General features: G+C 38.7%; 1 protein-coding gene and 1 long non-coding RNA gene across 4 annotated transcripts in view; one reads left to right on the top strand and one right to left on the bottom strand.

Annotated features, from left to right (window-relative positions):
* MAP3K5 (mitogen-activated protein kinase kinase kinase 5) overlaps positions 1-15,569 on the bottom strand; it is a 210,643-nt gene that overhangs the window by 188,737 nt on the left and 6,337 nt on the right. The window lies entirely within an intron of this gene.
* Positions 14,171-15,569, top strand: part of LOC306665028 — a 30,068-nt gene continuing 28,669 nt past the window's right edge. Inside the window, exon 1 of the long non-coding RNA XR_013764897.1 lies at positions 14,171-15,283. This is a non-coding gene — a long non-coding RNA (uncharacterized lncRNA). The remainder of the gene's footprint in view (positions 15,284-15,569) is intronic.

Genomic DNA, 15,569 nt, shown 5'->3' with positions numbered 1-15,569 from the left:
TAAATGGGCAAAGGAACTGAACAAACACTTCACAGAAGAAATACGATATCAGTCAACAAATACATGAACAAATAAATGTTCAATATCTCTAACAATTAGAGAAAGGGAAATAAAACTACAGTAAGATTCCATCTCCAGTCAGAAATGGCAATTATCAAGAATACAAGTAACAATAAATGTGTGTAAGGATGTGGGAGAAAAGGTACTCTTATATATTGTTGGTGGGGATGGCAAATTGGTGCAACCACTATGGAAAGCAGTATGAAGATTCCTCAGAAAACTTGGAAGGGAACCACCATTTGACCCAGTTATCCCACTCCTCAGTTTATACCCAAAGGACTTAAAATCAGCATACTATAGTGATGTAGCCACATCAATATTTATAGCAGTTCAACTCACAATAACCAAGCTATGGAAACAACCTAGGTATCCTTCAACAGATGAATGGACAAAGAAAATGTGATATATATACACAATGGAATATTACTCAGCCACAAAGAAGAATGAAATTATGGCACTTGTTGGTAAATAGGTAGAACTGGGAATACCATGCTAAGTGAAATAAGTCAATCCCAAAAAAACCAAAGGCCAAATGTTCTCTCTGATTTTTAGATGCTAACCCAAAACAAGGGAGGTTGGAGAGGGGAATATTAGAAATCCATTGGATTAGACAAAGGGAAAAATGGGGAAGGGATGGGGGAGGGGAATAGGAAAGACAGTAGAATTAATAGGTCATAACTTTCCTAGACTTGTATTTGAATACATAGCAGGGAATTCCACCTCATGTACAACCACAAGAATGGGATCCTGAATAAAATAAGTTATACTCTCTGTATGTATACCTACCAAAATACATTTTACTGTCATAGATAACTAAAAAGAACAAATAATTTTTTTTTTAATTTCAAAGAGAACAGTCATTTAGATAACCCACATGCAAAAGAATGAAGTTGGACCCTTACCTTATATGATATATAAAAATTAACTCAAAATGAATTAATAACCTAAATATAAAAGCAAAAGCTACAAAACTCTCAGAAGAAAACAGGTATAAAACCCCATGACATTGGATTGACCAATGGATTCTTACACAGAACACAATGAAAATAAATAAATAATCTTCAAAATTAAAGGGTCTTTTGTGCATGTGTGGTACTGGGGATTGAACCCAGCGGTGCTCTACCACTGAGTTACACCCCCAGTCCTTTCTTTATTCTTATCTTAAGATAGGGTTTTGCTAAGCTGCTGAGGCTGGCCTTGAACTTATAATCTTCCTACCTCAGTCTGCTGACCTTATCTCCATTTTTTAAATATATTTTAAACTGGAAAAAAGAAGTAAACAGGCCAGGCGCAGTGATGCACACCTGTAATCCCAATGGCTTGGGAAGCTGAGGCAGGAGGATTGCTAGTTCAGCAAAAGCAAGGTGCTAAGCAACTCAGTGAGACCCTGTCTAGAAATAAAATACAAAATAGGGCTGGGTATGCGGCTCAGTGGTTGAGTGCCCCTGAGTTAATCCCTGGTACCCTGCCCCACCAAAAAAGTATACAGAAGTGGGATGGGGTGCCAGTAAAAGAAAAACAGCAAGGAATTGGAAAAGTGAAGACCACCATCTGAGGGTCCAGGGAGCACAGTCCACACCACATTCACTGCTCCTGATGCCTGGTACATGATGCAGGACTAGTGAATGTTTTTGGAAGGGAGAGAGGGAGGAAGAAGGAAGAAAGGCAGTTGTAACAGACAGCTGTTAAATACATAAGCACATGACTCCACTACACTCAAAGAAAAGTAACTAACGTCTATTAGTAAATTTGCCTCTTTCCTTAAGGAAAGGGCATAACATCTTGGGGCATCTTCTCTCCAAGGAATGGACTAGGGGCATTCAATAAAAGGGGAAGCTCGTCCCCTCAGAGAATTACATTAGAATACAGTACATACAGTAGAGTACAATAACTTTATTATAGTAACTCTGAGCAAAGTAGAAAGGTTTAATTATCTTTAGTGTTATCCTTAAGAGCAAGGAAGAATTTTTATACAAATAACTGATGGACTTCAGACAATGACATAACCAAATATTAAATGTTATTTAAAGAAATGTTATGTTCATAAATTTTACTTAGCCCCATCACAGGACATCTGCATATGGATATATTACTTTTCCTATATCAAACAACAAAATAAATTCAAGATAATGGAGTCAAGTATAAAAAGAAAGTCTATTAAATCTTATTTAAAAGAACTATAAAATCTTATTAAAATACAAATGGGTACTTCTCAGATATATACAAAGAAAAAAATCTGCACTTAAGAGCACGAGTAAAATTCATAAAAAGATAACAGCTTTGACTAATTAAAAAAACCGTCAAGAATTCACATAAAATTTTTTAAAATATTTTTAGTTGGAGATGAACACAGTAGCTTTATTTTGTTTATTTATCTATTTTTATGTGGTACTGAGGATGGAACCAAGTGATTCACATGTATTAGGCAGGTACTCTACCACTGAGCTACAACCCCAGTCACTCACATAAAAATTTTTAATAGTGGCTGGGAGCATAGCTCAATCATAGAGTGCTTGTCTGGCATGTGCAACACCAAAAAATAAATAAAATTTAAATATATATATTTCCTCTTTTTTCCTAATTCATTACATTATTTCCTTACTTTGATGTTCATCATAATTTGGTGGTGCTGGGGACTAAACCCAGGGCCTGTGCACATTGCTAGGTTAAGTGTTCTACCTCTGAGTTACATCTTCAGTCTTCAATATTCTTAATATATATATAATTTGAAAATGTGGTATGATTTAATGAGATGCTAGAAACTAGAGAAAGGAATAAATTTCTGTATGGAAATGAGTTTTATAGTTCCCGTGAATCAGCCAGAAGATTTAGAGCATAGAGCAGGTGGTTAAACTTACAGCTCTGGACTGGGGATGTGGCTCAGTGGTAGAGTGCCTGCTTAGCATGCTCAAGGCCTGGGTTCCATCTCCAGCACCAAAAAAAGGAAAAAAAAAAAAAAAAAAAAAAAAACTACAGCTAGAAAGACGTGTTAGGGAATACTCTGATGCCCAAAACCGAGTTTTATTCATTTCTCATAAGTGGGGGGGGAGGGGGGTGTGTGAAAACTAGATGGTCCCCCATATTGCAGGCAGGCAGAAAACTACAACTGAAACTTGTAACACAAATCTTTCCATTAATATCATTTACCATTATTCCTACTGTTTTTGAAGGAGATGCCATACTATATTAGCAACATAATATTTAAAAATAAAGCTAGCTCTCCATGTCCACAGGTTCTGTATCATAGATTCAACCCACCTCAGAATAAAAACACTCAGGTAAAAAACTGCACCTGTACTTAACATGTACAGATTTTACTCCTTGTCATTATTTCCTAGTTGTGGTGTTATAACTCCATAGCATTTCCACTGAATTCAGCATTACAAGTAATCTAAAGATAACAAAGTATGCAGAGGATTGCGCAGATTACATGCAAACACTGCACCATTTTAAATTAGGAACTTGAGCATTTACAGACTTTCCTGATCATGGGGGTCCTGGAACCAGTCCTCCATAGATTCAGAGGAACTTTATTTGACTTCATAATGGTCCCCCATTTAAAAAAAAAAAAAGAAAATCTTAGTCCTTAGTAAAATAATTCACAAGCACCTAAATAGACAAAAGTTTCTGGGTAGCTGTGTTCCTTCTCTGTCCTCCTTTGTTGGATGTGGCAGAGAAGTCTCTGTAAGGGGCATCAGCTGAGACATCAGTCAACACTGTGGACCTTTCTGGATGCAGGAGGCATAAAAAATAAGACTGAAGGGAGCTGATTCCAAGATGTGGCACTGTGAATATTCCGATAGGATTTTTTTTTTTTTTTGAGAATTTCCTTTTGAAATGAACAAATAAAATGAACCCAAATGTATCAGAACCTATGGTAGTGAGAGCAGTCAACATAGTTCAGGGTTTATTTCAGAAATCTACTCAGAGCAGCCCTCCATTCTGGAGTGGTAAGGAAGCTAAAATGAAGAAAACCTAAAAAGTACAGTGCTGAAAACTGCCGTTCTTCCCCTATAAGTTTACAAAGTGAGGTGGCAAACTGAGCAAAAAGATCTCTTTAAAAAAATGAATCATTTTCACTGTTGTAGGGAGCCAATGCTATGAGCAATGAAGGATTTCAAGTGGCTGAGAAAACAATAAAAACATTTTGGTTTCTAGTTCCTATTCTTTAACTTTAAAAGCCTTGTGAAATCCAGCCACTGGGGAGAGATGAATGAAAAACTTACCTAGCCTGAGATATACATTTCCTTCACCTCCCCTGAACAAATTTCACACCTCTGTAAACCGAGTCCCAACAGTAAAGCATCCTCAACTCAAGCTCTATCACTGGGAATTCAAAATTATTTTAAGTTACAGAATCTTACAAGGAAAGGCAACACTATTTCCAGTCAGTTACAATTAGCAAAAGAGCAAGAACATTTACTTGTTTCAGGTACGTTTACCACTGCTTTGGTCCTGCTTCAGAAGTTCTACCTCTAAGAAAGCAGTCGAGGGGTTGGGAGTGTGGTTCAGCCATAGAGCACTTGCCTAACATGCACAAGGCCCTAGATTCCATCCCCAGCAGAAAGAAGGAAAGAAGGAAGGAGAAAAGGAAATTTGTGTTCCATGTTCCCACAGAAATGATATTGAATACCTGAGCCCACCAGGACCTACGGACTTCAACCCATCTCAGAGGCATACATATTGGCAGGATCAGATAACGTGCCTGACATGGGCAGTAGTATGTGGCCTTTTCTTTCTGCTTCTCTCACAAACACATTTCTTTAAATAGCACTCCTCATTATGTGCCTCCTGTTGTCCCCCAACAATCACCCAAATCACCATATCTGCCATCCACCTCCACCCACTTTCCTGAAACTTCTCTGGCCAAAGTTATCCAGGGGTTTCTCATCTCCTAGTCCAGTTGTTGCCTTTAAACATTCAACTTCACCAACCTTGACAAGCCTTCCGCTATGGTTTGGATCTTGAACATCCCACGTATTAAAGGTTTGGTTCCAGGCTGGTGCTACTGGGAGGTGGCTGAGTTTATAAGAGGTTGGGCCTAGTTGGGCCCTAAGTCATTTCTGGCATGCCCTTGAAGGGGACTATGAATCCCGGGTCTCCTCTTCACTCTTTTTGCTCTCTAGCTCAAGATGACCTAAGCAGTTTTCCTCTGCTCTGGACCCCCACCATGATTTGCTGCTTCACTACAGGCCCAAACCAATCATGGACTGAACCCTCTAAAACTGTGAGCCAAAATAAGTCTTCTATCTTTATAAGTTAATTACCTCAGGTAGTTTGTTATACATTCAGAAAACTAACAGTTTGTGTCTCTGTCAGAACTCTTTTCCTGAACTGTCCCCTATCCATTGTCCTATCTCACTGACCTCCTTCTCTTTCTCACTATCCTCTGTTCATCTTTGAATGATGGTGTTTTCTAAGGTCTGTCATTGGCCCCTCTTCTTATTTCAGTCCTTCCTTATGGGGAACTCATTTATTCCCATGATTTAAAATCCTTGGCATATAATAATTATTGATTAAATATTAGCTTAGACTATTATCCTTAAAAACCCAATTCAAATGTCACCTCCTGTTCAAAGTTTTAGCCAGCTTCCTCCACACTACCTTCCCCCAGAATCCCTCATCATCTGTGTTCTCAAAGCACTTTATATAATCCTTCAGTATCCTAATTAACACAATAAATTATGTTTACAGGCTGGTCTCCAATATCTGAATGCAAGTCCCCCAGTTGAAGGGATGGTGTCATTGAATTCTATTCTATAAGCTTCATTAAGACCTGGGGGAGGTGCAGATCCATAAAATGTGACTTTGGCCATTAACTCACACTTAAACAGGAATATAAGGCATCAAAACCAATAACTAAAACACCAGTGGGGGAAAGTGCAGTATACCTGCATTTGATAAGTCAATATGTATCAAGTACCCATTATGTGCCAAGCATCAATCCTGTACTGGAGATTCAGTATATACAAAACATGACAAAGCAAAAAAGATATGAAATTCTAGATTAACAATCCCTTCAAGAACTTGAGTTGGGGGCTGGGGAGATAGCTCAGTTGGCAAAGTGCTTGCCTCCTAAGCACAAGGCCCTGGGTTCAATCCCCAGCACCGCAAAAAAAAAGAACTTGAGTTGGGCATGGTGGCTCACGCCTGCAATCCAAGAGACTTGGGAGGCTGAGGAAGGAGATCACAAAGCCAACCTCAGCAAATTAGTGAGGCCCTAAGCCACTGAGCGAGACCTTGTCTCAAAATAAAAAATGAAAAGGACTAGGGTCGTGGCTCAGTGGTTAAACACCCCTTGGTTCAATCCCCAGTTTAAAAAAAAAAAAAAAATTTAAAAAGTTAAAAAACTACACAGCTGAAACAGCACCTTCTTGGGAACTTTCTTTTTTGTTGTTGTATGTGGACACAACATCTTTATTTATTTATTTTTATGCGGTGCCAAGGATTGAACCCAGTGCCTCACACGAGCAAGGCAAGTGCTCTACTACTGAGCTGCAGCCCCAGCCCCTCCTTGGGATCTTTCAATAAAATTTCTCTTTACCCTGTAACACTGGACTGGACTTTCTCAATTGTTTTTTCTCAGTCATGTCACCTATGATGCAAGACTTCAGGAACAACTTTTTCCTGATATCCCCCAAAGAATCAATTGTGCTTTGAATGCTAAATCCTTAAAGCAAATCAAGATTTATTGAATAGTTTTAAAACACTATTTTTAGAGGAACTAGATAAGGCAACTAACCTAAACATGCAACAAAATATTAATTTTTTTTTTTTTTGGAACTGAGGATTGAACCCAGAGGTACTTAACCACTGAGCCACATCCTCAGCCCTTTTTTATATTTTATTTAGAGACAGGGTCTCACTGAGTTGCTTAGAGCCTCACTAAGTTGCTCAGGCTGGCTTTAAACTTGTGATCCTCCTGCCTCAGCCTCCTAAGCTGCTGGGATTACAGGAGTTCATCACAGCACCTGGCTACTCAGATATTAAAGAGAAAATAAAAATAGAAGTAGAAATAGTTCCATGATTATTCTTAACTTAAATTAAATGTTAAGGGCACGCTCATAAATAACTATACAGTATGCTGGATTCAGGAAAAAATTCCTCTTGTGATCACATATCAGATATACATTATGGCTCAAATATTGATTAAGACTTTCTTCTGTGGCTATCTGAGATGATTACAAGTCTTAAAAAGGTAATTCTCAAAAACTAAATATAAAGTCATCAGAAGCTTATATTCTAGTTCAACTCTCAAACTAACTCTCAGCATTTAGACCAGGTAACTGAAAACTGAAAGCAGATTAGGGCCTGATTCTCCAATTATAACCTATTTCTTCTTTTATGTCCTCAGAAAAATCTCAAATTAAATGTGGCTTGTCCTTTGCCACAAATTGCTAGGTTTACGGGCATGAGCCACCGCGCCCGGCTCAGGTTCTTTAAAAGATTGTTAAACTAGAATTCCATATCTTTTTTTGCTTTGTCATGTTTTGTGGACCAGCACAGAACTCTCTTTAAGAAACATATTCCTTAGTCCCCTGACAAATAAACCAAGAACAAACCAAAGAACACGGAGTTTGAAAACACAAAACTGGTGATTGCTTCATACATCTGCCCCTGCAAACTTAGGCCAATGAGTCTGATGATATTTTTAGAGGAAAGCACAAACATTTCTATCAAATAGCTGTGGTCTGGTAAAATTAAGGCATGACAACATATGAATTCCAACATTGCTTCAGAATTCTCAGGCAGTGTCACAACACAGCAGTCACAGCCTTTGTACATGGCCTCCTGGGACCACACAAAGATTCTCAAGATCTGCTCCTTCCTGGACTCCTCCAGACTAAAACTGAGCATGCGGCCTGAGGATGCACAATGAGAATATCCAAACCTGAATAACTAAGAGAGTATCCGTCAGTAAGAATGTTCACTATTAAGCAAGATAAAACACACTTCTTTCATAAAACCGGCACTGAGTAAAGGGCCCTGAGCTCCATGAAGTTTGGAAACTGAGGCAGCAGTTTCCTGTTATTTATGTCACCAAGCAGTGAGAATATATGACTTAATGGAGTAGGCAAAACAGAAAGATACAGTAATCTCTTAATTTCAGTTCCAAGTGTATGTGAGATCTGGCTGAAACAGAAGAGTGCCACTCTGAGGATACCACAGCTTACCCTTCTCAGAGATGTCATGAGTGCCAAATGAACCATGGGCGGTGACAGTTATAAAGGTAACCATAATACCCCATGAAGGTTACTTAAGCTCAGACACTTACAAATTCTTCATTTTGGAGTTGCCTCCCTGTTGCCTGCTTTCTGTTGCCTTAAACAGAGTCAAGAACTGAAGGATTTTGCCTGAACTTTTCCACCAACAACAGATCCAGGTAAGTCATTCTCTAAACCTGTCATTAATGAACTCTGACGAATGTTTATGTGTTAGCAGTTTTCAAATGCTTCTGCAATTTGCCTTCAATAATTAGTATGTCTTCGTATCTAATTCATTTCTTCAAAAGAATGTTAAAAAGTGAATCTTGCAAGCATACTACGTTCATTTTGCCACTTAAAATCTAGTCTGACATAATTAAAATTAACACTGATGATATAATTGGACATTCGAATATATGCTAAGTGGACCAGTAAACACTAACAAAATATTCCTATAAATCAAACTGTAATAAAGCCAAGAGCATGAGACTGCAAAGATTTCATAATGTTGACAACACTTAATGTCAGCCTTTGAAAACAAAAACACAGATCTGTGGAACAACATTCTAATGAAAACAGCAGGATCCATCCTTTGGCAACCCAAATATGTGTCACATTTGATGTTTCAATGAATTTTCTACTTCGCTGATTTTATAAGGGAAAGAAGAGTCTAGAACTCTGCTAAGAATCTAGGCTAGCATTTCCTTTCCGATTTTATTTTGGATTTACCAACAGCCAAGTGTACTTTAAGCTCATAAAATATTGGCACACTGAGTTGCTTGGCAAGAAAAGTCAAGCCAACTGTTCTCATAACTCACGTGCAAGATATAACATCATTCTCTGATTTCACTATGCCGTGCCAAGCAACTTGCACCTCAACCCCACTTTGCAAATGATCATACATGAAGAGATGCATTACATTTTAAAACCAGACTCCCTGCTCCTCTAGATTGTCTAGAGGACACGTCTCTTCTTACTCTATTGCATGTAAACAGTTAACGTTAAGCCAGTATGCCTGGGAAAATGATCAGAAGTTACTTTGGAAAAAATGAAATTCTACTGTCCAGATCAGAAGACCTACATTTTCACTGGATCAACCAAAGCTAGCTTCCCAAGACTAATTCCCGAAAATCTAGGAATGATTATAGCAAGGCTAACAGATATCAACTAGCATATATATGTGACTTGAAAATACTTACAAATGTTATGGAAAGCATACATCCATAAATGTCACTCAGAATCATCAGGCGAGCCCAGATTTCTGTTTCATTTTTATATGAATATCATAATTTAGCTATGGCTCTGCATCAACAATATATTCAATACAGGGTTGGCTTTATTAACTAGATGGAATTTTATTTGTTTACTATTCTCATGCTGGCCGAGGCATTCGATAGCTTGGCACTCAACTAATGTGATCTGCCTCATAAAGCTGCTTCAGTGGATAAGATCTCACATGTAGAACTATTGGCATAGGATCTGGTACACAGTAATTGTGTTGTTTATTTGGGTATGACTTCCCTTAAATTATGAGACCAAAGACATATCTTTGGCATGTGGAACTTTATAGCAGTTTGCCAGTCCTCTAAAATATAAGGATTTTTTTTCCTACTCCAAAAAATACATCTATTTGAAGCAGTCTAGACCACTAATTCCCATTGGTAACAATGGTGATTTCCGAGCATAACAATCAATTTGGGTTTCCAGATGTTGCAAGCACCCATCATATTAGTATATTCCTGCTGTGTTTCTGGTCACAGGCATGTGCCTCTTGTCCAATCCAAACCTAGGTGACTGACACCTTTATATCTAATTTATACATGCTTCCAGACCTGAAACAACCATGATTAGGAATCCTGGTTAAAACAAGATATTCTAGGGCTGGGGTTGTGGCTTAATGGTAGAGCACTTGCCTAGCATGCATGAGGCACTGGGTTCAATTCTCAGCACCACATGTAAATAAATAAACAAATATCCATCGACTAAAAAGATATTTTAAAAATAAAATGGAAAAAAAAAAAAAAACCACACAAGGTATTCTAGGACACTCTTAAGGCAAACAGCATCAGATGACAGAGTCACAAGAATAAACAACAGGTCCTTTAAGTCGGGTTAGGTTCAGAGCCCTTGAGATAGGCATAGAGCCTGCTAAGAATGAACAACCTTCTGTCAAAAGAAAGTAGTCAAAGATGTGTATAAGGCCGGGCTTGTTGGTGCCTGCCTGTAATCCCAGCAGCTCAGGAGGCTGAGGGAGGAGGATCCTGAGTTCAAAGCCAGTGATAGCAACTTAGCGAGGCTCTGTCTCTGAATAAAATATAAAAGAGGGTTGGGGATGTGGCTCAGTGGTTAAGTGCTCCCTAGGTTCAATCCCCAGTACCAAAAAAAAAAAAAAAACCCAAAAAACCAAAAAAACAATGTGTATAAATGTGTATATGGGCAGAAGGGAGTATACCTAAACCTGTCAGTGAAGGCCAGGCTTTATGACATACCCTCCGATTTTATCTGATTTTAAAGGAGTGTGCACCTTAAATTGTCCTTCCAGTGACTGAGCCATTTTACAACGCTGTTGGGGTTAACATTAAGTTGTACAACACGGACAGTAATGCAAAACTTTCTTGTTCACAATAATACATATGAATATCATTTGGTAGCAATGCAACTGATTTCTACCTCATTAGAACAGATGACTCCAATACTGACAAAGACTTACAGAATCGCCTTACATATCAGCTAGTTTTGCTTCTATTAGCAATTTCATTTTAGCTTTCCTTATGATGTGTTTCTACATCTGCTTGTCAAAATTTTCCTTCGAGTGGGTTGGGGATGTAGCTCAGGGGTACGGTGCTTGTCTAGCGTGCACGAGACTCTGGGTTTGATTCCTAGCTTTGCCAAAAAAAAGGGTCTCCTTTGAGGCAGTTTTAATATCACATTGGTTTCCCCATTAAATAAAGAATTAAATATTTAACCGTGTGTGTGTATGAACCTTTATTTTTATTTATTTATCTTTATGTAGTGCTGAGAATTGAACCCAGTGCCTTACACATGCTAGGCAAGTGCTCTACCACTGAGCCACAACCCAAGCCTGAAAGGGACTTTTACTTATGTTCAAATGATTGATTGCTCTAAAAGAGAGAAAAAGTAAAATAAATGTCAAAGTGTTTAATGACAATTATCTTCAGGTAGTAATCCATCAGTGTCCACTATACTATGTTGTTTATTTTTTTATGACTGAAAAGTTTCACACCTTAAATTTTTTAAGGTTTTTTTCATTTAATTGGTTAGGTGGGAAGAATGTGGTATATAGATGGTTCCTTCTAACTTCTTCCTTAGTATCAGCTGTTACCATGGAAACCTATAGATATTATAAACCTTCATACTCCTGAAGTTCTTTACTGACTCTGTTGCAATGAGAGGCATATCACAACCAACGGATAAATGATCACAGAACTGAGTTACTGAGAATATGCTATCACATTAGGGGAAAGTGAACCAGAGTCGGGAACCAAAATTTCTCAGAGCACCAAGGAAAAGCTGTGCTGTAAGCCCAGCTCTCTGCATCATTCCAGAGAAGGGCCTGTTTTGGTCTGTCACTTGGCAATCCATTCAACGCTATGACCAGGAAATAGACAAGACTTGCCTGGCAAAAAAAAAAAAAAAATCCAATTTCCAGTCTGTGGCAAGCAACCTACAACCAGAATTCAGCCGAGGCTCCAGACTCCTTTGTTGCTCTGGACAGAAAAATAGCAAAATCTGCTTTCCTAAGCCCATTCAGAAGTCACTGTAATTTTTCAGCAAAAAGGGACCAGAAGTGAAGTGTCAGTACCCCAACTTATTCTTACAGCAGTGCTACACAGCATCATGGACCAAGATGTCACACCTGATCCTTCTAAACGGGATACAAGCTTTGGATGTTGTTCATTGCAAGGGGCATCTGTGGTAGAGTGGGTACAATGCTTGATTATTTGTAAGTTTGGAAGACCTAAGTTTGATGTCCATTCAACCACCTGATTTTTTCTGGCCAAGTCACATACCTTTCCAACCAAAAAAATATAGATAATTACACTGCCACATCTAGTTCTTTGAGTTAAGATGATCAAAAAGGAGGATCACATGTCACTGAAGGTTCACACATTATATGACCATTCTGAAAAAAACCCACATGAAATCTCCTGAGCACCACATTATAAATCACCAAGCTGGAGGTAAAAGCTGTGGCCCTGGATGCAAGGACCACACTCCTGGTCCTGGCTACCCCAGCTCTCGGCTAATATTTGTCACAATAAGCATATTAGAAAACTTGAATGAGACATGAAGAGGCCCTTGGTAGGTAACAGTCTTAGATAAACTTTTAAAATAAAAGCTAAGCTTTTTAAAGGAGGAAAATTTTGCTGGCTTAGGCAAATACTTGGTCATCCGTGGTTCAAGTTCAGTAGGCAGCTGGCTCAATATCCGCTACTACCCACCAGAGCAGCTCCCAGTCATGTTTCAGTTCAGTGAGAGTTCACCAGTATGGACAAGGCTAGAAGTGTTAGAAAGAACTGTCACACCACTTCTTGAGACTCCTTGAACAAAGGAATATAACTTCCTGTATGAATCATATACCAAAGGCAATGGCTTTCCTTATGAACCATGTAACAGAAAGGGTTGCTTTGGAATGGAATGTCCAGGGTTACCCTGTGCAGCTTCTGTGGCATTTAAGTTACATAGGTCTGCTCTGCTCTGTTCTTAACATTTAAATCCTCTCTCTTCCCTCCTGTCTCCCCTAAGAAAATAACCACAATGCAGCTTGGGTTATATATGTTTGTATGTTGGGTTTGTATGTTATCTTTTGTAAAAAAGGAAAACACCCTACCATTAAAACTCATATAAAATGTAAGTAGTCATTTATTTAAATCTCTGGAACAAAACAGACAAAGCTTGAAAATCAGCTTTGCCCCATATCCTTTTCATTGTGTACTTTTGATCAGTTTCTTTAATCAACATCTCCAGTGAGTAAGAAAATTAACACGTTAAAACAACTAAAGAAACCAATGTATTAGAATCACAAATAGAAAATTTTTAAGTAATTTACCATTTTGTGTTCAAAGGTTTCCTGTTTTTCTTCCTTTTATGTTTATTAATAAAACTGTGCATAATTAATTTTATTTCCTGAAAATAAGGTACCTTTCTTAAATATACATAGCCAGTCCCCCCCCCACCCATATCTAAATCAAGAAAGCAAGATTGGTTTTATTTATTTATTTATTTATTTATTTGCAATGCTAGGGATTGAATCAAGGCCTTGTGCTTGCAAGGCAAGCACTCTACCAACTGAGTTATATCCCCAGCCCACTCAAGAATGGCTTTAAGCCCTACCTTTCCCAGTCTGGGGTGCAGCTCACTGGTAGAGAACATGCTTAGCATGCAAGGGGCCCTAGGGTTCAATCCCTTGCCCAAAGCGGTGGTTCCTTGTTTCTCCCTGCTATAGCTGTGGTTCATGCAGCGCCGCCCACCCCACCACATTTCCCACACTCTCAATGCTACTCTTGTCCTAATGGAGAAGAAGAGATGCAGGGACAGTCTGCAGTCCTGGAGAGAGCCCACAGGTGACAGGAAGGTGAGAAAATGTCCTAAAAGCTTTCTGGGAGGGGCCACCACCACTTCATATTTATTTGAAGCTAATATTCGTCACAACATATTAGAAAACTTTATTTTGACATTAAAAGGTACTTAATAGGTAACAGCTTTAGATTCCTTTTAAAATAAAAGTTAATCAATACAAGCAACAATAAATGTTGACAAGGATGTGGGGGGAAAAGGTCCACTCATACATTGCTGGTGGGACTGCAAATTGGTGCAACCACTCTGGAAAGCAGTATTGACATTCCTCAGAAAACCTGGAATGGAATCACCATTTGATCCAGCTATCCCACTCCTCGGTTTATATCCAAAGGACTTAAAATCAGCATACTACAGTGATGCAGCCACATCAATGTTTTTAGCAGCCCAATTCACAATAGCCAAACTATGGAACCAACCTAGATGCCCTTCGACAGATGAATGGATAAAGAAAATGTGGTATATATACACAACAGAATATTACTCAGTCATAAAGAAATTATGGCATTTGAAAGTACATGGATACAGCTGGAGAATACCAGGCTAAGCAAAATAAGTCAATCCCAAAAACCAAAGGCTGAATGTTTTCTCTGATATGCAGATGCTAATTCACAATAAGTGGGGAGGGGCAGCTAGGGAAAAATAGAGGTACTTTGGATTAAGCAAAGAGGAGCGAAGAGAGGGGAGGAGGTATGAGGGGAGGAGGGATAATAGAATGAATCAGCCATTATTACCCTATGAGCATATATGATTACACAATCAGTGTGATTCTACATCATATACACCAGAAGAATGAGAAGTTATGCTGCATTTATATGTGATGTATCAAAATGCATTCTGCCATCATATATAACTAAGTAGAACGAATTAAAAAATTAAAAATAAATTAAAAATAAAAAATAGTTTTGAAGTTAATCAAGATTTTTAAAGGAGGAAAAATTCACTGTCTTGGAATCGCTGACCAACAATGCACTTTCCTGTGGTTCTCAACTCCTCTGGTTTGGAGTAGTATTGGAAGACACCATCAGGAAAGCAGACACAGTTGGTTCTTTGGGGTGGAAAAACTTGGGCATTCACTGGACTTTGTGCCTGTCAATCTCCATGACTCCAAAAAGAAGTTACAAACTAATTTTGTCCAGCATACTAGAAACAGGAACTGAACAGGCCTCGAACCAATCCTCTGAAACAGGAAGCAGGGGGACAGTCCCTGTAGCCAGAGGGGAACTGACCTGTGGTGGAGAACTCCCAAAAGACAGGCACCTGCCAAGAGCACTGGTGAAACCAGACTAGGCTAAGCACTTATAAATAGGCTTCACTCGGAGAAGGAACCAGCTCACTACCAACTAGTGCGTGTCTAAACCAAAGATGGCCAGGAGCCTGGAAAGCAGTGCCAACCACGACCATCTGCACTTCACCATTTGGTAAGAAATGGGTACTCTAAAAATGAATCGAGTTTTGCGCTTTGAAGCTTTCTTTTTAAATTTTTTTCCCCAACTTCCTAGTAAAATCACAATTTTGCCTCAGCTAACCAGTTATCCAAGAAAGCAGAAGGAAGCTCAGTGCTCTCGGTTTACATGGGGTGGCAACAGCTGATCCACAGCATGCCAGCAAGAGTAAAAAGCTCAGAAAGAAGACGTGTGGGACACCGCTGTTTCGAACTTTTAAAATAACCTTTCTTCCACAGTTACATCCCCAATAATTTTTGAA

Source organism: Sciurus vulgaris, assembly GCF_902686455.1.
Source record: "Sciurus vulgaris genome assembly, chromosome: 7".
Taxonomy (NCBI): domain Eukaryota; kingdom Metazoa; phylum Chordata; class Mammalia; order Rodentia; family Sciuridae; genus Sciurus; species Sciurus vulgaris.
This window is presented reverse-complemented; position numbering and strand designations above follow the sequence as displayed.